The sequence below is a fragment of the Bombina bombina genome, chromosome 3, assembly GCF_027579735.1.
Source record: "Bombina bombina isolate aBomBom1 chromosome 3, aBomBom1.pri, whole genome shotgun sequence".
Taxonomy (NCBI): domain Eukaryota; kingdom Metazoa; phylum Chordata; class Amphibia; order Anura; family Bombinatoridae; genus Bombina; species Bombina bombina.
Window position 1 is genome coordinate 35217 of NC_069501.1, and position 23455 is coordinate 58671.

Genomic DNA, 23455 nt, shown 5'->3' on the forward strand with positions numbered 1-23455 from the left:
GGATTCAGGCTAAGGCTGTTGCCTACATGGACGATATCACTATTTTTTGTACTGACCCTGTGTCACTTAAAAGGGCTATTCGTATGACTGAGTGGTTCTGTGAGGCCTCGGGTTTTAGGGTTAATATAAATAAGTCTGAATGTATGTTGTTTGGTAGGTGGGATAGTCTTTTAGATATTAATATACCATTAAGAAGGGATATGATAAAGATTTTAGGTATTTATTTTAGTTTTAATCTTAAGAGTGATTTTATGTGGGATTCTATTTTACAGAAAATAAAGAAAAAGATGGAATTCTGGAAATTAAGAAAATTGACTCTTGAGGGAAAAATTTTAATTATTAGACAAATAATATTGCCAATTATTTTATATCCTGCGATGATTTTATTTCCTCCCGTTCTCTGGTTGAAGAGGATAATCAGGGAATGTTTTATCTTTTTATGGAGGGCTAAGATGGAGCGTGTGAGAAGGACCGAAATGTATAAAGATCATATTAATGGGGGTAAAAACTGTTTGGATTTTAAAAGGTTTCTGAGTTTTAAGTTTTTGGCTTTTAACATAAAGATGGCTCTTTTATCAGAAGATTGCATGGCGAGTCTTTTTATTAAGTTTTTTACTGGTTTTATTTTTAAAAAATATAACTGGGTTTTACTAAATTTTACAAGACCGTATGTTTTTAATCCTCCAGAGCATTATGTCATTTTAGAGAAGATTATTAGAGAATATAATTTAAAGTCTTTTACTGTTGACATTTTACAAGATCATAGGAAAATTTTAAAAGTTTTTAAGTCAACTGAAACAATTTCTGGCATTTTAAATTTTTCTTCTGCAGTTTCCCAGAGGATATGGCAGTTGGTGTCTCATCCTCAGCTGAGCAACGTGCAGAAGGACCTGGCTTGGGGTATAGTCACGGGCTCCTTGCCAACGAGAGAATTCCAACATCGAAGGGGCCTGGTGGCGAGAGCCAAATGTCCCAGGGAGAATTGTTTCCAGGATGAGACACCACTCCATGTCTTCTGGAATTGTTTTTATGCTCAAGAGTTATGGAGGAAGATTGGCCCTCTTTTTAAATGGGTCAGTGGTTTGCAGTTTTTAAACCATGAGGTGGTTTTATATGGAAAGATGCCAGGCATTGAGGAGGAGAAATCTTTATGTATCTGGTTAATGATTAATTGTTTTAAGGAAGTCTTATGGTTCTCTAGAAACCTTTTATTATTTAAAAAAGAAACTATTTTACCTAAAGATTGTTTTACTTATGCTCTTAATCTAATGTATATTTATTTTTTGCGAGATGGGAAACATTTAGGACGAAAAGTGGCCCAGAAGAAATGGCAATTTTATTTATGGAACAGTATTTGTTTTTAATTATGATTTAGAGTTAGGTTAGGTATTTAGGGGTAGTTCTAGGGATAGTGTTTAGGGACAGTGTTTTAGGGACAGTGTTTATGGACAGTTTAGTTTGGGTTGGTGTATTAGAGAGGGAAAGGATTAGGGTTATTTTTCAGGGTAAGTGATAGGTTATTTAGAGTTTTCTTCCACAAGGATGTGATTGAGTTTTCCCAGTATATATGCAAAAGATGGGCGTTGGTTGGATTATAAAGCATATTTGGGTTTTGTCTCATGACTGAGTGGATTTGAGAAAAAAAAAAAAAAAAATCTGTTCTTATCAGTTTAATATCTGATACGCGCCCTATCTGGGTGCCATATATTAAATGGATTTTTGAAACAGGGAGATGGAAGAAGAGCTTGCTCTGTCCACTCCACGCATTGACCTGGTATTGCAGTACCTCCAGGACCGGTGCACCCCTCTCTTTTGCTGTGTGACAAAAACAGAATAATCCTCCTCATCCATACAACAACCAGAAGCCGAAATGAGCTGCAGCAGCTGATTTTTGGAAGAAAGCCTCAGCGACGAGCTGCTTTCCTGCCTGCTTGATTTCATTTTGGATTCTTGTTAACCCCTTGTGTGCTGGGCCAAAAAAGCCTAGCAAACGTTATTTACCTGTCGAGGCGACGTGTTTGCTATCCTTTTGTGTTCATTCTTCATTTCATGAGCATTTCTTCCCAAATCTATGTATTGCTGTTTAAATTCATGCATTCATTTATTGATTTATTGATTTACTTATTTATTTATTTACTTATTTATTTATTTATGTATGTATTTATTTATTTCTGTGGTTCCTTATTTTGTATGTATTTAGATGTGTCCATTGCTTGATTTATGGATGTGTTTACTAATTATGTCTTTCTTTCTTTCTTTCTTTCTTTCTTTCTTTCTTTCTATCTATCTATCTATCTATCTATCTATCTATCACTCCTTCTTGGCAGACAATAAAAGTCTTTGGAGCTGTCAATGTTGTCTTTGTGCTTCTTTCTCCCCCCTGGTGCCTGGACAGGGAATTTTTTCAAAAAAGACTTGAGCCTGCTAGCTAGCTAGCTAGCTAGCGAGTGAGACAGGCAGGCAGCTAGTCCCCCCACAAGATCCAGTAGCAGTAGCAGCTACTAGGTGCAATCAGCCTGATCTGCCAGCCCGCCCGGTGGCTTTCACGCCTTTCTGTGTGTCTGCGGAGTGTAGCTCCGACGATGGCGGGGGGAAGGAGGGGGGCCGTTTTCGGGGGAGGGTGGAGGAGGCGGAGCCATGCAAATTGGAGAGCAGCTCTCTGTCCAGTAGTCAGGAGGCAGCAGCAGCAGGTTCGTCGTCGTCGTCGCCGCTGCTGCTTTTTCTCCTAAAGCAGATTTTGTGGTTATATCTAGTTGTGTTTTTTGTCTGGCCTAGCAGCCTGCCATGTGTTGTTATTTGCTGCTGCTGCTTTTGGATTTGCAATGGTGTGATTTGTGGTTAGCATTGGAGTGAGTGCCCTGTCTCCCCGAGGCAGAGTGAGTGCTCTGAGCGTGCGGCGTCCCAGACAAGAGCGTTGCGTTATCGCTTCTCGGCCTTTTGGCTAAGATCAAGTGTCTGAGTCAGAAGGAGTGGCGGAACCTGACCCCTCGGCCTGGTGGTGTTTCCTTCGGGTGCACCACCTGCTGCTATTGGGGGGTTAGCTATCCAAAGCGTCCGGGTTGCGATCGTGTTGCCATCATGGCAGCGATTACTGGAGGAAGTATCGTGGAGAGTGTCGTTGGAGGTGTCGGAGGTGCTGGAAGTGTCGGAGGTGCTGGAAATGTCGGAGGTGTCGGAGGTACTGGACGTGTCGAAGGTGTTGGAGGTGTCGGAGTTGCTGGACGTGTCGAAGGTGCTGGAGGTGTCGGAGGTGCTGGACGTGTCGAAGGTGTCGGAGGTGCTGGACGTGTCGGAGGTGTCGGAGGTGCTGGACGTGTCAAAGGTGTCGGAGTCGGTGTGGAGACTGGAGGTCGTTTGGATGGTAAGGAGGTACCGGGAGGTCGTAGGCAGGGTTCCTCTAATGGAACCTACCCATATGATACATTACGTGTCCAGGTGGCTCCTGACCATCAGGTTTTGAAAAATGGTGTTTTTATACAGAAGAATATTATGGTGGCTCTGTTTGGTTTTTCACTGGATCAATTCATGTGTTTCCAGGATTTTTACAGGAAGGGATATTTTGATCTAACAATGATCTCTAATCAATTGGCTAATTTTGTGTTGGAGAAGTGTCGTATTTATAGGGCACATGAAGATCTGCAGGGGGTTAAATTTTCCCCGATGTTTGGTGGCGGTGAAAAATTACTCATTGTTCATATGTACAATCCTCATACGAGAGAGGAGGAGATTACCCGCTACCTTATGAGGTTTTGTGCTAGGATTAAACCTGAGGGGAAGGTCTTTAATTCCTGTGGTGTCTGGTCTGGGAAGTGGAAATTCCGTGTGTCTTTCCGGCCAGATGAGGAGGAATTTGGGGGTTTTCTTAGACCTCCTCCTTTGTTCTCTATCGGGAGTAACAGAGGTTTTTTGGTATTTAACCAGATGCCCCCGTTTTGCCGCACATGTCTAAGATATGGTCATGATTCATCTGAATGTGTAGAGGATCAAGCATGTCGGTTTTGTAAACAGCCGGGACATTTAAGCAAGGATTGCAGGATCCGTATATGTGATCTTTGTGGTGAATCTGACCATCTCAGCCGATTTTGTCCCGAGAGACGTAGGTGGGAGACAAGGAAGCAGCCCTTTGTGGTGCACTTGGGTACTCCTTCTGGAAAGGGGGAGTCTCAGGTGCATCCTGTGGCGGATTTGTCTATCCCCTTGTCCCCTATGGAGGAAGGGGGTGAAGATTTAATTACTGAGGATCAAGACCCTATGGATATTGGTGAGGCTGGTTCCTCTGGCTCAATACAGGGGTCTTTTGTTCCACCTACCTCTTCACAGCAAAAGAAGACTGGAGTTTTTAAATTGGGATCTAAGGCTGAGAAGCTTGCTTCTGTGAAGCTGAAATCTTTGGTTCCTGTAGTGGATGTTATTGCTGAGGGGGGTGAAAACCCCTCTAAGAAGCAGAAATTTCAGTCTGAGGAGGAATCATCCTCTTCTTTGAGCCACTTGGAGCACGTTAATAGATTTGATGCTCTGGAACAAGAACCAGTCTCCCCCCGTGAAGATCTGCGGAACATTGACTTCAGTGTTTTGACCGGGACGGATAATATTTCTGATGCTAGCAGCGATGTTGCTAGCGTTATCAGGATTGACGATACGTCAATGCCTGTTGGAGAGGTTGTGGCAAGTCCTGCGCCCAGTGACGTTTCTGAGGGCCAGGATGGTCTCCTGCTTAGGAGGTTTTCTAGGTAGGATACTGTGCTACTCCTCTCCAGATGCTTAAGTTAGCATCATTAAATACACGGGGCTTTAAAAGCCCTCCTCGGAGGGCGGCCCTGTGTGATTTTTTGGTTAATACCAATAATGACATTATTTATTTACAGGAATGTTGTATTGATAAAAATGATAAAGTGGAAGTTTTAGGAAAATATTGGGATAGGGGCCCATCAGTGTGGTCAGGTAGTAACGAGAATAAGTCTGTAGGGGTGGGCATCCTTTTTAATAGCCATGATTTTATTGTTAATAGTTTTATGGAAATTGTCCCGGGTAGGCTTTTAGTTGTCCACGTCAGTTATTTTAATTTTAGTTTTAGGTGTTTTAATGTCTATGCCCCGGTTATTAAAAAAGAGAGGTTAGAGTTTTTTAAGATTTTAGCTTTGTTTTTAGCAGGTTCAGAACCTTTGATTTTAGGTGGGGATTTTAACTGTGTTTTACCAGGTGAGAAGAGGGAGAGTGTGAGTGTGAGTGAGCGTTTGGATGGGTCTGCCAGTATGTTGAAAGGTATGATTGAGGATTTTAGGCTAAATGATGTATGGATGAGGTTGAATGGTGCGGATCCTGGTTTTACATGGAGTAATAGGGCGGTTAAATCCCGTATTGATTTTATGTTTTTATCAAAGGTTTTTAGTTTGCGGTCTTGTGTTTTAAGTGAGAAAGTGTTTTCTGACCACAAGCTTTTAGAGTGTGTGTGTGATTTACCTGCTGAGCAGAATTTTAAATCCTCTTATTGGAAATTGAATACCTCTCTTTTAGATGATGATTTTATTAGACAGAGTTTTATCGCTAGTTATAAGAAATGGAGTTTTAGTCGGGGGCATGAGGACATTATTTTATGGTGGGATAAGGTTAAAGTTTTAATTCGGGACTTTTTTATTAAAATGGGTAAGAGAGTGGCTAGGGAGAAAAGGGAATTGTATGCTAAACTTAATTTTAGACTTCAAGCATTTTATCAGGCACGTTCTTATGGTTTTAATGTAGATGATGATATTTTAAAATTAAAAGAAGAAATTAGGAAAAATTTAGAGGAAAAGGGGAAACAAATAATTTTTAATTCTAAAGTACAAGTTTTAGAGGAGGATGAGAAGTGTTCTAGGTTCTTTTTAAAAAAATTAGTTAGTAAAAAGAGTTTTATGGGGAGTATAGAGGGGAAATCGGATATTAATGGTATGAAGCAAGAGGTTTTTAATTTTTATTCGGATTTATATTCTCCCAAATTTTTAGATCCCTCCCTAAAAGAACATTTTTTATCACAATTGGATTCTTCTTTTAATTTTAATGATCAATCTTTTTTAGCTCAGGATTTTAGTTGTGCAGAAATTTTAGGGGTTATTAAAAGTTTTAGTAATGGTAAGACCCCAGGAAATGATGGGTTACCAATTGAATTTTATAGGGTTTTTTGGGATGTTTTAAAGGATGATTTTATGATTTTATTTAAAAAGTGTAGTGATTTTAATATTTTACCTTTATCTTGGACGCAGGGAGTTGTTGTTTTAATTTATAAAAAAGGTGACAAAGATTTTATTAAGAACTGGCGTCCCATTACACTTTTAAATACTGATTATAAAATTTTTACTAAACTTTTAGCATCCCGTTTGAAATCTGTCATTTCCAAAGTTGTAGCCCCCTGTCAGGCCTGTGCGGTGCCTGGGAGGAGTATAACGGAAATTTTAAGCACGATTAGAGATTCGATATTTTATTGTTTAGATAGGGACCAGAGCTTGGCTCTTTTTAGTGTAGACTTTGAGAAAGCCTTTGATCGTGTGTCACATGAGTTTTTATTTACGGTTTTAGAGAGGATGGGTGTGCCTGTACGGATGCTGAATCAGATTAAGAGTGTGTATGATGGTTGTGTGAGTAGAGTGTCTGTTAATGGTTTTTTAACTGATGGTGTTTTTATCAAGTCTGGGGTTAAGCAGGGCTGCCCCTTATCACCTATTTAATTTATTTGTTGTGTTGAGCCACTATTATGTGCATTAAGAAAAGACAAGGTGATTCGTGGTGTGCCTGTTCCTGGAGGGGGAGGAACGCAAGCTAAAACCGTGGCATACATGGATGACATCACCATTCTGTGCACTGACATAGTCTCTTTAAATAGAGCGGTAAGGACTGTGGAGTGGTTCTGTTGTGCGTCTGGGTGTAAGATGAATGCGGATAAATCTGAGTGTATGTTGTATGGCCGGTGGGGCAGTTTGCTTGGTGTGACTGTGCCGCTTGTGAGAGAGAAGATAAAGATTTTAGGCATCTATTTTACGGGTAACATGAAGTATGATTTTATGTGGGAAACCGTTTTAGCTAAAGTGAAGAAAAAAATTCAGTTGTGGGCTTTTAGAAAGTTGACTTTAGAGGGTAAGATTTTAATAGTTAGACAGGTGATTTTACCCATTGTTTTATATGTATCCATGGTTTTATTTCCCCCGGTTTTATTTTTAAAGAGAATTATTCGTGAATGTTTTATTTTTTATTGGGGGGCTAAAATGGAGCGTTTTAAAAGAACTGAATTACAGAAATTGTCTTTTAATGGTGGGAAGAACGCTCTGGACATGGATAAGTTTTTAAGTTTTAAGTTTTTATCCTATAATATAAAGATGGCTCTTTGCGGTGAGGATTGCATTGCTAGTTTGTTTATAAAATACACCACTGGATTTATTTTTCACAAATACAAATGGGTACAATTGGCTTTGAATAGACCTTATGCGTTTAACCTGCCCAAACATTATGTGGTTTTAGAGAGAATTATTCGAGTTTTTAAGTTGCAGAATTTTACTACAGAGACTTTAATTGACCATAAGAAAATTTTTGGGGTATTTTTCACTGGCGAAGTTATAAGTCCTGTTATAAATTTTTCTGCAATTGTCTCTCGACAAATCTGGAAGAATGTGGCGCATAAATTTCTATCTAACTTCCAGAAGGATTTGGCCTGGGGGATTGTCACAGACTCTCTTCCTACCAGGGAATTCCAGCATAGACGGGGCCTGGTTGCCAGTGCCAAGTGCCCTCGAGCAGGGTGTGAGAGTTGTGAGACGCCACTTCACATCTTTTGGAATTGCAGATTTGCACAAGAGGTCTGGAGGCAAATTAGTCCCCTTCTAAAGTGGGTAGGCGGTCTGAGGATTCTCAACCATGAGGCTGTTTTATATGGCAAGATGCTTTGCATAGCGGAAGAAAAGTTTTTATATGTCTGGCTTATTATCAATTGTTTTAAAGAAGCCATCTGGCTGGCCAGAAATATTTTACTTTTTAATCATGAACTTTTATCTGTAAAGAACTGTGTACAATATGCCTTGAGTTTAATTCATATTTATTATTTACGCGAAAAGAAAAGTATCGGAGATAAAGACGCTAAAGCACATTTTGGCTTTCTGTTCTGGAGCCGGATCTCCTTTTAATTATATTTTATGCTTTTCTAGGGACAGTTGTAGGGACAGCTGTAGGGAAAGCTGTAGGGTCAGTTAGTTGGGTTGGTGAAGAGAGGGACAGAGCTGAGGGTGAGCTTATAGGGTTATTCTAAGGGACAGTTCTTTTATGCCAGTTGTTTTATGCCAGTTGTTTTATGCCAGTTATTTTATGCCAGTTGTTTTATGTCATTTTATGTCTGTTTGTTTATGTCTGTCTGTATATGCCAGTTTTTACTGATTTTTCTGGCTTTTTCACAGATGATGTGATTGAGTCCCTCATTGGTTTTATGTGCGTATTCTCCTTCGGGGGAATTAAAACTGGAGGTTAACTCTTAACTGAAGTGAAAAAAAAAAAAAAAAAAAATCTGTTCTTATCAGTTTAATATCTGATACGCGCCCTATCTGGGTGCCATATATTAAATGGATTTTTGAAACAGGGAGATGGAAGAAGAGCTTGCTCTGTCCACTCCACGCATTGACCTGGTATTGCAGTACCTCCAGGACCGGTGCACCCCTCTCTTTTGCTGTGTGACAAAAACAGAATAATCCTCCTCATCCATACAACAACCAGAAGCCGAAATGAGCTGCAGCAGCTGATTTTTGGAAGAAAGCCTCAGCGACGAGCTGCTTTCCTGCCTGCTTGATTTCATTTTGGATTCTTGTTAACCCCTTGTGTGCTGGGCCAAAAAAGCCTAGCAAACGTTATTTACCTGTCGAGGCGACGTGTTTGCTATCCTTTTGTGTTCATTCTTCATTTCATGAGCATTTCTTCCCAAATCTATGTATTGCTGTTTAAATTCATGCATTCATTTATTGATTTATTGATTTACTTATTTTTTTATTTATTTATTTATTTATTTATTTATGTATGTATTTATTTATTTCTGTGGTTCCTTATTTTGTATGTATTTAGATGTGTCCATTGCTTGATTTATGGATGTGTTTACTAATTATGTCTTTCTTTCTTTCTTTCTTTCTTTCTATCTATCTATCTATCTATCTATCTATCTATCTATCACTCCTTCTTGGCAGACAATAAAAGTCTTTGGAGCTGTCAATGTTGTCTTTGTGCTTCTTTCTCCCCCCTGGTGCCTGGACAGGGAATTTTTTCAAAAAAGACTTGAGCCTGCTAGCTAGCTAGCTAGCTAGCGAGTGAGACAGGCAGGCAGCTAGTCCCCCACAAGATCCAGTAGCAGTAGCAGCTACTAGGTGCAATCAGCCTGATCTGCCAGCCCGCCCGGTGGCTTTCACGCCTTTCTGTGTGTCTGCGGAGTGTAGCTCCGACGATGGCGGGGGGAAGGAGGGGGGCCGTTTTCGGGGGAGGGTGGAGGAGGCGGAGCCATGCAAATTGGAGAGCAGCTCTCTGTCCAGTAGTCAGGAGGCAGCAGCAGCAGGTTCGTCGTCGTCGTCGCCGCTGCTGCTTTTTCTCCTAAAGCAGATTATTTTGTGGTTATATCTAGTTGTGTTTTTTGTCTGGCCTAGCAGCCTGCCATGTGTTGTTATTTGCTGCTGCTGCTTTTGGATTTGCAATGGTGTGATTTGTGGTTAGCATTGGAGTGAGTGCCCTGTCTCCCCGAGGCAGAGTGAGTGCTCTGAGCGTGCGGCGTCCCAGACAAGAGCGTTGCGTTATCGCTTCTCGGCCTTTTGGCCTAAGATCAAGTGTCTTGGGTCAATTGGTGTTTTACTGAGGACCTGTCCCTCGGCCTTGGGCTCTTCCCCTTGTGGGTTGGGTCCATGCTGCTATTGGGGGAACAGCATTCCCTGCAGTTTGGAGGACTGAGTGTTGGCCATTCTTGGATGGTTAATACTTACGGGGGCGATCGCTATGGCTCAAGTTGCGCCAGAGATCAAGAATACAGTTCGGCTGTATGTTGCTGAAGAGAGGAAGCCTGCAATTGGATTATTGCATATTCAGACCGTTGTTTTGGAGAAGATTTTGGGGATGTCACGTCCAAGCATCTTTTGTATACAGCCTTTTTATCAGCAGGGTTACTTTGATGTAACCTTTTATATGGAGGATGATATGGTCACCTGTTATCGGAGAAGTGCTGAATTTGCTGATCATCCGGATCTAAGAGGGATTGTTTTCATTCGTGTTGTACCTAAGGAGAAGGCCAGGAGGGTTCCTGTGGTGGTACATATGTACAATCCCTTTTTCCCAGATTCCCAGATTATTGTTTGGTTGCGTAAGTTTTGTTCCTCTGTGTCCCAGGCAGAGAGGTTGAAAAATCCTTTTGGGACTTTTAATGGCAAGAGACGCTTTTGGGTTGAATTTCTAAAGGACGGTGATGGTAATGTTGTGCAACATCCTCCTCAGACTTTTTCCATTGCTGGGAACAAAGGTTTTTTGTTTTACCCGTTTATGCCTGTTTTCTGCCGCAGATGTCAACGTTTTGGACATAAGAAAGAGGAATGTCCAGATGAAGTTTTCTGTAGAAATTGTGGTGAGGCTGGACATCGTTCTGCTGAATGCATACGTGCCCGGAAATGTGATCTATGTGGGGCTGAAGAGCATTTGGCTAGGGACTGTCCTGCTGTTTTACTAGAGAAAGCCTCTTTTGCTGATGTTTTGGCTGGCAGAGTGAAATTTGGTGGGAGGAAGGATGAAGTTGCTAAGCAGCAGGCACCTGTGGAGGCAGTGGATTTACCGTCACAACAGCTGGCTGAAGTTATTGCTGGTGGTTCAGAGGATGGTGCTTCTGGGTCTATGCCTGAGTATGTCCCAGACACAGTAGTCTTGCCTTCAGATGTGGTGGAGAATGTGGATCCTCCAGATGTTATTTGTGGAGAAGGAGAATACATGGACTTTGATCAAGAATCCTTAAAGAGAAGTCGTGAGCTTTTGGAGAGTGATTCTTCAGAGAAGATTGAGGAATTCTCCAGTCTGGATGTTGAGGACTATGCAATTTCAGACTCTGCTTCCTCTGTTGGAGATCCTGCCTTTCTTGACTCTGATACGGTAGAAAAGTTACAGGCTACTATGGGAGTCTCAAAAAAATCTAAGGCTACAGGTGGTGTGGCTAGTGTTGGTAGTAAGAGTGGTTCCGCACAGCCACATAAGTCTGGGCTAGTACCGCCTCGAGTTAAGAGACGATGATTGTTTGTTTCTTTGCTGTTTTCTGTGTGTTTTTCTTTTTTCCTCTATAGATGACACTGAGGATTGCATCTCTTAACGTGAGAAGTATACGTAGTCCAGCCAGGAGAGCAAGTATTCTCAGTGTCTTAAAATCTTTAAATAGGGATGTTATATGTATTCAAGAATGTGGTCTTTCTGAGCCTTTCCGGGATATGGGGTGGGATGGGGGTTTATCTGTTTGGTCTTATAGTAAGGAGAGGAATGGGGGTGTGGGTATTTTATTTAAGGGGGATAGATTTAAAATTGTTAAGGTTGAGCATGTAGTTTTGGGAAGAGTATTGTTAGTTGTTTTCCTTTTTGGGGGGGTGGAGTTTAGGGTAGTTAATGTTTATGCTTCTCCTGATAGGGGTGAAAGGATTGATTTATTTTCAAAATTGTATTTTTCATTGGGAGGTAGGATTCCTACTTTTGTTTTGGGTGATTTTAATTGTATAATTCATGCAGGTGATAGGGAAGGGTCTGGGGAATGTAGATTAGATAAGTCAGGTAAAGATTTACTTGAATTAATTTCTGTTTTTGGTTTTAAGGATGCCTTCCGAGTCAGTTCATGTAATGGTAATGGTTTTACTTTTTTTAGTGAAAAGGGTAATGTTCGGTCACGAATTGATTTTTGTTTTGTTTCCAGATCTATTAGAGTGGAGAAATTTGAGTTATTTCGTTTTCCTTTTACGGATCATGCTTGTTTAGCATGTGATGTAAGTATTAATGTTGATGTGTTGTATGGAAGGGGTGTGTGGAAACTTAATTTGTGTTTAGGTAGTAGCAACAAACATTGTGGGGGACTTTAAAAATGCATGGGACAAGCATAGGGCTATCCTACGAACTAGATAAGTTTATACTGTTAGGTAAGGTGGGGCAGACTTGCTGGGCCTATGGCTCTTATCTGCCGTCAATATCTATGTTTATTAGAGGATGAGTTGATTTGTAGACAGTATAGAAGGAAGTATGGATGGATGAGTAGGAGAAAGTGCGAGTTTGAGTCTATTTTAGATTGGTGGGAATGGGTGAAGGTTGAGACTAAGAAGTTTTTTGTTTTTAAAGGGTGTGAGAGAATAAGGAATGAGAGGAAGTGTTTTGATCAGTGGCAGTTGAGATTGGAATATTTGAAAGAGTTGAGACGTTTGGGGTTGAATGTTGATGATGAGTTAGCAGAAGCGAAGGATATTGTTAGGAGGGGTATGGATGAGAAAGGTAAGAGGATTGTGATGCAAGCTAGGTTGGAAGTGAAAGAAAAGGATGAAAAGTGTACAAAATTTTTCTTTAAGAAGGTGTTTGGGGGTAGAGAGGGTATGTTGCGTGTATTGAATAGGGATGGGGTGGAGGTATCTGGTAAGGATAATGTTTTAGGAGTGGTTGAGGAGTTTTATAGAGATTTGTATAAGGAGAAAGGATGTGATAAAAGTATGATGCATGATTTGTTAGATTCTGTGGAGAAGAGGGTAGGGGTGAGGGAGTGTGATGAGTTGGGATCTGAGGTGTGTTTGGATGAGGTGGAGCGGGTGTTGAAGAGTATGAAAAAGGGTAAATCTCCTGGTGGTGATGGTTTGCCTGTGGAATTTTATTTGACTTTTTGGAATTTGATTGGTAAAGATGTTCTTGATGTTTGTTTGTGGGTGTTTGAGAAGAATAGTTTGTCTGTATCTATGCGTGAAGGTTTGGTGGTTTTGTTATATAAGAAGGGTGATCGGAGGGATTTGAAAAATTGGAGACCAATAACTTTGTTAAATATTGATTATAAGTTGATTGCTAAAATTGTGGCTGATCGTATGAGGAAGGTTGTGGGTGTGTGTGTGGGTGAGGAACAGGTGTGTGCTGTCCCGGGTCGTATGATTGCTGACAGTTTGATTTGTTTGCGTGATGTGTTATGGCATAGTCAGGTATGTAAGCAGTCGGTTGCGGTGGCGGTGGTGGATTTTGAGAAAGCTTATGACAGGGTTTTGCATGGTTTTATGTTTGCTGTTTTGGAGAGAATGGGGTTTTCTGGTAAGATTTTGGGGTGGATTAAGTGTTTATATGAGGATATTGTTGGTAAGGTGGTGGTGAATGGTTTTTTAACTGGGAGTTTTTTTGTTAATTCTGGTGTGAGACAGGGGTGTCCTTTATCTCCTTTTGTTTTTATTTGTGCTATAGAGCCTTTATTAAAATTAATTAGGGAAGATAAGGTTATTAGGGGTGTGAATGTTCCAGGGAGTGATGGGAGATGTTTGAAAGTTATGGGTTATATGGATGATGTTACGATTGTATGTAGGACGCAAGAGAGTTTGAGGAGGGTTAAGTTTCAATTAGAGTGTTTTTGTATGGGTTCAGGGTTTAAGGTTAATTGGGGTAAATGTGCTGTTAAGTTTTTTGGTCCATGGATGGAGAAGGAGTTGTGTGGGTGGCCGGTGAATGATGGTGTGATTGAAGTTTTGGGTGTGAAATTTGGTGATAATTTAAAAGGGGATGAGAGTTGGCAAGGTGTGTGCGAAAAGGTAAAGAGGAAAACTGATTTTTGGAAGTTGCGAAGTTTGAGTTTGGAAGGTAAAGTTTTAGTGATTAAATCTGTTTTGATTCCGATTTTGTTATATGTGAATGTTGTGTTTCCTGTTTCTGATAGATGTGTGCGTAAAATTGTGAGATTATTTTTTGTTTTTTTTTGGGGTTCTACTATGGAGAAGTTGTGTAGGGATAAGATTGTGAGGAAGAGAGAGTTGGGTGGGAAGGGTTTGCCTGATATTGTTATGTTTTTGTCTTTACAATATGTTAGTATGTGTGTTAAAATGAGTTGTAAGGATAATTTAGCTGGTTGCATGATTAGGTATGCTGCTGGAAATGTTTTGCGACGTTTTAGTTTATGTGTGATTGATAATAGGAGACCTGTTAGTTTTGTGATGCCTTGGTTTTATATTAGGATTGAGAGTTGTATTAAGAAGTATAGGTTGGAAGGTGTTGATAGTGTTTCATGGTGTGTGAGTAAAAAAGTTCGTATGGTTGTAGAAAATAGGAATAAGGTTGTTTTGGTTGGTGGTTTGTCTGAACAAGAGAGTTGTGAAATTTGGAAAAATGTTAATATGAGTGAGCTTGTGCATAGGCAGAGAGATGTATCATGGTTGGCTGTTCATGGTTGTTTACCAACCAGGGAATTTCAATGTAGGAGAGGTGTTGTGAATTCTGAAAGGTGTCCAAGGGATAATTGTGGTAAAGTGGAGAGTATTGTACATGTTTTTTGGGAGTGTGAGTATGCTAAGGATGTATGGAAGGGGATGGCTAAGATGTTTATGGGTTTGACTGGTGTGCAGTTAATTACTTTTGAGATGATTATGTTCGGGTTGTGTGGTATGGTTAGTGCAAAGAAGAGATTGTTTTGGATGCTTGCATGTTGTGTTAAGGAGGCTTTGTGGGATGTGAGGAATGTTTGGTTGTTTAAGAAGAAGTTGATTGGTGTGTCTGATTGTTTATGTATGATTCGTGGAAGGCTTTATTTATATTTTATTTGTGACTCTAGACGTTTTGGTGAGCTTGACTCGGAGGGTATCTGGAAGACAAAGAAGTGGAGACAATGGTGTAATTAGTCTTCTTTCTTTAGTCTTTTTTCTTTTTGTTTTTTTTTTGAAAGATGTTTCTGTTTATTAATGTGTTCTTTTTTTCAGGTTCTCTTGAAGATAATGAGATTGTCATGTGATTTAATTTAGGGTTTTGTTTTTGTAATTTGTTAAGTTGGTGTTTATAGGAAGAGTCTTATGTAAAGTTTTTTAGTTCTGTCTTTTGGTTATTGTTATGTCAATGTTATTTTGCTTTTTTGATTATTGTTTCTTTTCTTTTTATGATGCAGTTTCTATTAATGTATATTATTTTCTAATAAAAGAATTAAAAAAAATCTGTTCTTATCAGTTTAATATCTGATACGCGCCCTATCTGGGTGCCATATATTAAATGGATTTTTGAAACAGGGAGATGGAAGAAGAGCTTGCTCTGTCCACTCCACGCATTGACCTGGTATTGCAGTACCTCCAGGACCGGTGCACCCCTCTCTTTTGCTGTGTGACAAAAACAGAATAATCCTCCTCATCCATACAACAACCAGAAGCCGAAATGAGCTGCAGCAGCATGTTTCTGGAAGAAATCCTGAGCGACGAGCTGCTTTCCTGCCTGCTTGATTTCATTTTGGATTCTTGTTAACCCCTTGTGTGCTGCTTGGCCAAAAAAGCCTAGCAAACGTTATTTACCTGTCGAGGCGACGTGTTTGCTATCCTTTTGTGTTCATTCTTCATTTCATGAGCATTTCTTCCCAAATCTATGTATTGCTGTTTAAATTCATGCATTCATTTATTGATTTATTGATTTACTTATTTATTTATTTATTTATTTATTTATGTATGTATTTATTTATTTCTGTGGTTCCTTATTTTGTATGTATTTAGATGTGTCCATTTCTTGATTTATGGATGTGTTTACTAATTATGTCTTTCTTTCTTTCTTTCTTTCTTTCTTTCTTTCTTTCTATCTATCTATCTATCTATCACTCCTTCTTGGCAGACAATAAAAGTCTTTGGAGCTGTCAATGTTGTCTTTGTGCTTCTTTCTCCCCCCTGGTGCCTGGACAGGGAATTTTTTCAAAAAAGACTTGAGCCTGCTAGCTAGCTAGCTAGCTAGCGAGTGAGACAGGCAGGCAGCTAGCCCCCCCACAAGATCCAGTAGCAGTAGCAGCTACTAGGTGCAATCAGCCTGATCTGCCAGCCCGCCCGGTGGCTTTCACGCCTTTCTGTGTGTCTGCGGAGTGTAGCTCCGACGATGGCGGGGGGAAGGAGGGGGGCCGTTTTCGGGGGAGGGTGGAGGAGGCGGAGCCATGCAAATTGGAGAGCAGCTCTCTGTCCAGTAGTCAGGAGGCAGCAGCAGCAGGTTCGTCGTCGTCGTCGCCGCTGCTGCTTTTTCTCCTAAAGCAGATTATTTGGTGGTTATATCTAGTTGTGTTTTTTGTCTGGCCTAGCAGCCTGCCATGTGTTGTTATTTGCTGCTGCTGCTTTTGGATTTGCAATGGTGTGATTTGTGGTTAGCATTGGAGTGAGTGCCCTGTCTCCCCGAGGCAGAGTGAGTGCTCTGAGCGTGCGGCGTCCCAGACAAGAGCGTTGCGTTATCGCTTCTCGGCCTTTTGGCTACGATCAAGTGTGTCTAGTCATTAGGTGCCCACGGAGCACTCTTCCTTGGCCTTGTGGTATCCTCATTAATTTGAGTTCAGCCACCTGCTGCTATTAGGGGGGAGTCCATCCCAGGCAACGGGGAGTGATCATCTGACCTTGGAGCTTTGGCCTTAATTGGCTGAGTGAAGAGGTGCAGAATGGATCTTGGACCGGTTTGCTGAGCTGATTGTTGTTCCTGTGGGCATTGATATCGTTTGGAGTTCCTGTGGTTTTTTGGTGAAGTCATCTGGATAGAGAATGGAGTCCTGGAAGAAAAAGAAGAATTGCTTACGCTTTCTCTTTGGAGGGGATAAAGCTGAAATGTGGTCATCCCGATCTTTGGTGAATGATATTATTGTGGATATTTTTCAAATTCCAAAAGGAATGGTTTTCTGTATGCGAGAATATAGAAGAAAAGCAATGTGTGATGTTTTCTTTAAAGAAGAACTGTGTTGCAGGAAGATTTGTAGCAGTTGGGTGAAATTCAAAGACTGTGATTTGTTATTGGATGTGCAGCTGAAGTGTCTCTATGCCGACATACAGAGGGACATTATTATTTGCATGGATGATCCGTTTGTGGACACTGAGTGTATTATGTCTCTGTTTGCTCCTTATGTCTGTGATATTCAGTTTAAGAGAAATTTAGTTAATGATGCAGGCATTTGGAATGGTAGGAAGAAATTTTCCATCATGTTGAAGTATGATGAGGGTGGTGAGCTTTTTTCTTGTTTACCTCCTAAAACCTTTTGTTTAGATTCTTATGAAGGGTTTTGGTTTTTTGATTCTTATGAAAATAAAGGGGAGTGTTATTTTTGTAAGAAGGGTGGGCATAAATATAAGTCCTGTCCTGAAAGAGATTTAAAATGTAAATCTGTTTTGCCTGATGCTTTGGTTCCACAGTCAAGACTTAAGAAAGATATTGAGGATTATTTTTTGGAGAAAGATGTTTTGGCTGTTAAGGGAACCTTGGTCGAGGGTAAAGAGATCTGTAAACAGTTTGTAGAGAAAGGTGTACAAATGTATCTTGATAAAGGGATTGAACATCAAGTTATTATGAAGGATGCTGATGTACAGTGTGTTTCAGTGGGTAAAGAAGATAAAGGAACACAATTTAAAAAGAATGCTGGTAAAAAGAAGGTTGAGATACAATGTGATCTGGATAAAGATTCTGTTTCTGTGCAATCTGTACCTGTTAAGTCAGAGGTAGTTGAGGAGAAGTTGCAAGTGTCTGTTGCCCGTTTTGTACCTGATTACTTTAATGTTAGTGTGAAGGATTTTAGGGTACGCAAAATACCTGAGAGTATGATTAAGGGTTTTGTAGCTTCTGAGAAGAAATGGCGTTGTGTTTTTCAGGATACTAATGATGAGCCTTTTGATGATTTGTGTTGGGATTTTTTCAATGCCAATAATGATTATATTTGGTTAAAGTATGTTTTGGGTAAGAAATCCTGGTTCACTCCTGTGAGAAATCTTGATTATTATGCTGGTTATTATTACAGGATTCCTCGGTATGTGAGGAAATGTTGTCAGTTGTAATTTGTTCTGGAATTGTATTATGTTGTAAGTCACTTTATGTGTAAAGCACTAGTTTGTACACTGTTTATTATTATGACAACTTGTAAAGTAATGAATGGAGTCTGGTTTTCTGGTCTCCCTTAGTGAAATGTGTTTGAGGTTTGTTAATCAGGATATGGAGATGTATAGAAAGTTATTTACCTGGTAAATGTGAGTGAAGGTTAATATGCCTAGTTTATTTAGGTTATTTATTTGATAATGTTCTAAATAAGTAAGTTTAAGACAGATAAAATATTGAAATGTAAACTAAGATAGAAATTTTGTTTTTAAATGTTCACAATACATTTTAGTTAACCACAAGGATGTTTAATGCCTGACTCTGGTGGCCTGATTGCCTTTGTGTGATCTGTGGCCAAGAAATATATGGAAAGATCAAACATAAGAAAATCTATGGCTGTTTATGAATGAGTTATGGTTGATTTGGAACTGAGTGGTTTTAAAAAAAAAAAAAAAAAAAAAAAAAAAAAAAATCTGTTCTTATCAGTTTAATATCTGATACGCGCCCTATCTGGGTGCCATATATTAAATGGGTTTTTGAAACAGGGAGATGGAAGAAGAGCTTGCTCTGTCCACTCCACGCATTGACCTGGTATTGCAGTACCTCCAGGACCGGTGCACCCCTCTCTTTTGCTGTGTGACAAAAACAGAATAATCCTCCTCATCCATACAACAACCAGAAGCCGAAATGAGCTGCAGCAGCTGATTTTTGGAAGAAAGCCTCAGCGACGAGCTGCTTTCCTGCCTGCTTGATTTCATTTTGGATTCTTGTTAACCCCTTGTGTGCTGGGCCAAAAAAGCCTAGCAAACGTTATTTACCTGTCGAGGCGACGTGTTTGCTATCCTTTTGTGTTCATTCTTCATTTCATGAGCATTTCTTCCCAAATCTATGTATTGCTGTTTAAATAATGTATTCATTTATTGATTTATTGATTTACTTATTTATTTATTTATTTATTTATTTATTTATGTATGTATGTATTTATTTATTTATTTCTGTGGTTCCTTATTTTGTATGTATTTAGATGTGTCCATTGCTTGATTTATGGATGTGTTTACTAATTATGTCTTTCTTTCTTTCTTTCTATCTATCTATCTATCTATCTATCTATCTATCACTCCTTCTTGGCAGACAATAAAAGTCTTTGGAGCTGTCAATGTTGTCTTTGTGCTTCTTTCTCCCCCCTGGTGCCTGGACAGGGAATTTTTTCAAAAAAGACTTGAGCCTGCTAGCTAGCTAGCTAGCGAGTGAGACAGGCAGGCAGCTAGTCCCCCACAAGATCCAGTAGCAGTAGCAGCTACTAGGTGCAATCAGCCTGATCTGCCAGCCCGCCCGGTGGCTTTCACGCCTTTCTGTGTGTCTGCGGAGTGTAGCTCCGACGATGGCGGGGGGAAGGAGGGGGGCCGTTTTCGGGGGAGGGTGGAGGAGGCGGAGCCATGCAAATTGGAGAGCAGCTCTCTGTCCAGTAGTCAGGAGGCAGCAGCAGCAGGTTCGTCGTCGTCGTCGCCGCTGCTGCTTTTTCTCCTAAAGCAGATTATTTTGTGGTTATATCTAGTTGTGTTTTTTGTCTGGCCTAGCAGCCTGCCATGTGTTGTTATTTGCTGCTGCTGCTTTTGGATTTGCAATGGTGTGATTTGTGGTTAGCATTGGAGTGAGTGCCCTGTCTCCCCGAGGCAGAGTGAGTGCTCTGAGCGTGCGGCGTCCCAGACAAGAGCGTTGCGTTATCGCTTCTCGGCCTTTTGGCTCGGATCAAGTGTCTGAGTCAGAAGGAGTGGCGGAACCTGACCCCTCGGCCTGGTGGTGTTTCCTTCGGGTGCACCAACTGCTGCTATTGGGGGGTTAGCTATCCAAAGCGTCCGGGTTGCGATCGTGTTGCCATCATGGCAGCGATTACTGGAGGAAGTGTCGTGGAGAGTGTCGGAGGTGTCGGAGGTGTCGGAGGTGCTGGAGGTGTCGGAGGTGCTGGAGGTGTCGGAGGTGCTGGAGGTGTCGGACGTGTCGGAGATGTCGGAGGTGCTGGAGGTGTCGGAGGTGTCGGAGGTGTTGGAGGTGCTGGACGTGTCGGAGGTGTCGGAGGTGCTGGACGTGTCGGAGGTAATGAGGAAGCTGGAGATCGTGGTAAGGGGAAATCAGGAGGACCTAGGCGGGTGAATTCTATTGGGACTTACCCGTATGATACGTTACGTATCCAAGTGGCTCCTGAATATCAGGTTTTAAAAAATGGTGTTTTTATTCAAAAAAATATTATGGTTGATCTATTTGGATTTGCTTTCGAACAATTTATGTGTTTTCAAGATTTTTTTAGGAAAGGCTATTTTGATCTGACAATACTTTCCAATCAACTGGTGAATGTTGTTTTAGAAAAATGTAGAATTTACAAAGCACATGATGATTTGCAAGGGGTTAAATTTTCAACTATGTTCGGTGGTGGTGAAAAATTATTGATTATACACATGTATAACCCCCATGTGAAGGAGGCGGAAATTACCCGTTATCTAATGAGGTTTTGTTCCAGAATTAATCCAGAAGGTCAAGTGTTTAATTCTTTTGGGGTTTGGAATGGGAAGTGGAAATTTTGCGTCTCTTTCCGCCCAAATGAAGAAGAATTTGGAGGATTTCTAAGACCCCCCCCTCTGTTCTCCATCGGGAGCAACAGAGGGTTTTTGGTTTTCAATCAGATGCCCCCGTACTGTCGTACGTGTTTACGGTACGGGCATGATTCGTCTGATTGTGCTGAGGACCAAGTGTGCCGTTTTTGTAAGAAGACTGGTCACTTGAGTAAGGACTGTAAGATTCGTGTGTGTGATCTCTGTGGAGAGTTGGATCACCTTAGTCGTGTTTGCCCTGAGAGGCGAAGGTGGGAGACAAGGAGGCAGCCCTTGGTGGTGCACTTGGGTACTCCTTCTGAGAAGGGGGAGTCTCAGGTGCATTCTGTGGCGGAACAGCCTGGTACTTTGTCTCCTATGGAAGAAGGGGGTGAAGAGTTGAATTTCACCAGTTCTCAGATTGTTCTAGAACCTGTGTCTCCTGTTGAAAAGCAGGTTCTTATGGATACTAGTGACGTAGGTACCTCTGGTTCAATTCAGGGGTCTTTTGTCCCTCCTACCTCTTCTCAGCAAAAGAGGTCTGCCGTATCTTCTACGAAATTTGGATTTAAGGCTGAGAAATCTACTTCTGTGAAGCCGAAGTCTTTCGAGTCTGGAGTGGATGTTGTGGCTGAGGGGGATGGGAATCCCTCAAAGAAGCCGAAGTTTCAACCTGAGGAGGATTTTTCCTCTTCTATGGGCCACTTGGTGCATGAAAATAGATTTTCTGCTCTAGAACAGGACCCGGTTTCCCCTAATGAAGTTTTACAGGACGTTGACTTTCAGCTTCTGACTGGGACTGATAACATTTCGGACGCTAGTAGCGATGAAGCTAGTGTCATAAGGATTGATGATACATCAATGCCTGATGGAGAGGTTGTAGCAAGCCCTGCGCCCAGTGACGTTTCTGAGGGCCAGGGTGGTTTCCTGCTTAGGAGGTCTTCTAGGTAGGATGCTGTGCTGCTCCTCTCCAGATGCTTAGAATAGCATCTTTAAATACACGGGGCTTTAAAAGCCCTCCTCGGAGGGCGGCCCTGTGTGATTTTTTAGCTAACACTAATAATGATATTTTTTATTTACAAGAATGTTGTATAGACAAGAATGATAAAGTTGAAGTTTTAAAAAAATATTGGGATAGAGGCCCATCAGTATGGTCAGGTAGTAACGAGAATAAGTCTGTAGGGGTGGGCATCCTTTTTAATAGCCATGATTTTATTATTAATAGTTTTATTGAAATTGTCCCGGGTAGGCTTTTAGTTGTCCATGTTAGTTATTTTAATTTTAGTTTTAGGTGTTTTAATGTTTATGCCCCTGTTATTAAGAAAGAGAGGTTAGAGTTTTTTAAGATTTTAGCTTTGTTTTTAGCAGGATCAGAACCTTTGATTTTAGGTGGGGATTTTAACTGTGTTTTACCAGGTGAGAAGAGGGAGAGTGTGAGTGTGAGTGAGCGTTTGGATGGGTCTGCTAGTGTGTTGAAAGGTATGATTGAGGATTTTAGGTTAAATGATGTATGGATGAGGTTGAATGGTGCGGATCCTGGTTTTACGTGGAGTAATAGGGCGGTTAAATCCCGTATTGATTTTTTGTTTTTATCAAAGGTTTTTAGTTTGCGGTCGTGTGTTTTAAGTGAGAATGTGTTTTCTGACCACAAGCTTTTAGAGTGTGCATGTGATTTACCTGCTGAGCAGAATTTTAAATCTTCTTATTGGAAACTTAATACCTCTCTTTTAGATGATGATTTTATTAGACAGAGTTTTATCGCTAGTTATAAGAAATGGAGTTTTAGTCGGGGGGATGAGGACATTATTTTATGGTGGGATAAAGTTAAAGTTTTAATTCGGGACTTTTTTATTAGAATGGGTAAGAGAGTGGCTAGGGAGAAGAGGGAATTTTATTGTAAATTAAATTTTAGACTTCAAGCACTTTATCAGGCACGATCTTATGGTTTTAATGTAGATGATGATATTTTAAAATTAAAAGAAGAAATTAGGAAAAATTTAGAAGAAAAGGGGAAACAAATAATTTTTAATTCTAAAGTACAAGTTTTAGAGGAGGATGAGAAGTGTTCTAGGTTCTTTTTTAAAAAATTAGATTTATATTCTCCCAAATTTTTAGATCCCTCCCTAAAAGAACATTTTTTATCACAATTGGATTCTTCTTTTAATTTTAATGATCAATCTTTTTTAGCTCAGGATTTTAGTTGTGCAGAAATTTTAGGGGTTATTAAAAGTTTTAGTAATGGTAAGACCCCAGGAAATGATGGGTTACCAATTGAATTTTATAGGGTTTTTTGGGATGTTTTAAAGGATGATTTTATGATTTTATTTAAAAAGTGTAGTGATTTTAATATTTTACCTTTATCTTGGACGCAGGGAGTTGTTGTTTTAATTTATAAAAAAGGTGACAAAGATAGTATTAAGAACTGGCGTCCCATTACACTTTTAAATACAGATTATAAGATTTTTACTAAACTTTTAGCATCCCGTTTGAAATCTGTCATTTCCAAAGTTGTAGCCCCCTGTCAGGCCTGTGCGGTGCCTGGGAGGAGTATAACGGAAATTTTAAGCACGATTAGAGATTCGATATTTTATTGTTTAGATAGGGACCAGAGCTTGGCTCTTTTTAGTGTAGACTTTGAGAAAGCCTTCGATCGAGTGTCACATGAGTTTTTATTTACGGTTTTAGAGAGGATGGGTGTGCCTGTACGGATGCTAAATCAGATTAGGAGTGTGTATGATGGTTGTGTAAGTAGAGTGTCTGTTAATGGGTTTTTAACTGATGGTGTTTTTATTAAGTCTGGGGTTAAGCAGGGCTGCCCCTTATCACCTATTTTATTTATTTGTTGTGTG

At 40.4% G+C, this 23455-nt stretch overlaps 3 non-coding genes and 1 pseudogene across 3 annotated transcripts; all 4 read left to right on the top strand.

Moving 5' to 3' along the window:
- Positions 1-1601: 1601 nt before the first annotated feature.
- On the top strand, positions 1602-1808 carry LOC128654993 (uncharacterized; annotated as a pseudogene).
- Positions 1809-8481: 6673 nt separating this feature from the next.
- LOC128654983 (U2 spliceosomal RNA) lies at positions 8482-8673 on the top strand. Its single transcript, XR_008401602.1, has one exon. It is a non-coding gene; the product is annotated as a U2 spliceosomal RNA (small nuclear RNA).
- Positions 8674-15118: 6445 nt separating this feature from the next.
- On the top strand, positions 15119-15301 carry LOC128654946 (U2 spliceosomal RNA). The gene has a single exon (XR_008401582.1). It is a non-coding gene; the product is annotated as a U2 spliceosomal RNA (small nuclear RNA).
- A 3151-nt stretch (positions 15302-18452) lies between these two features.
- Positions 18453-18646, top strand: LOC128655028 (U2 spliceosomal RNA). The gene has a single exon (XR_008401622.1). It is a non-coding gene; the product is annotated as a U2 spliceosomal RNA (small nuclear RNA).
- The last annotated feature ends 4809 nt before the right edge of the window (positions 18647-23455 follow it).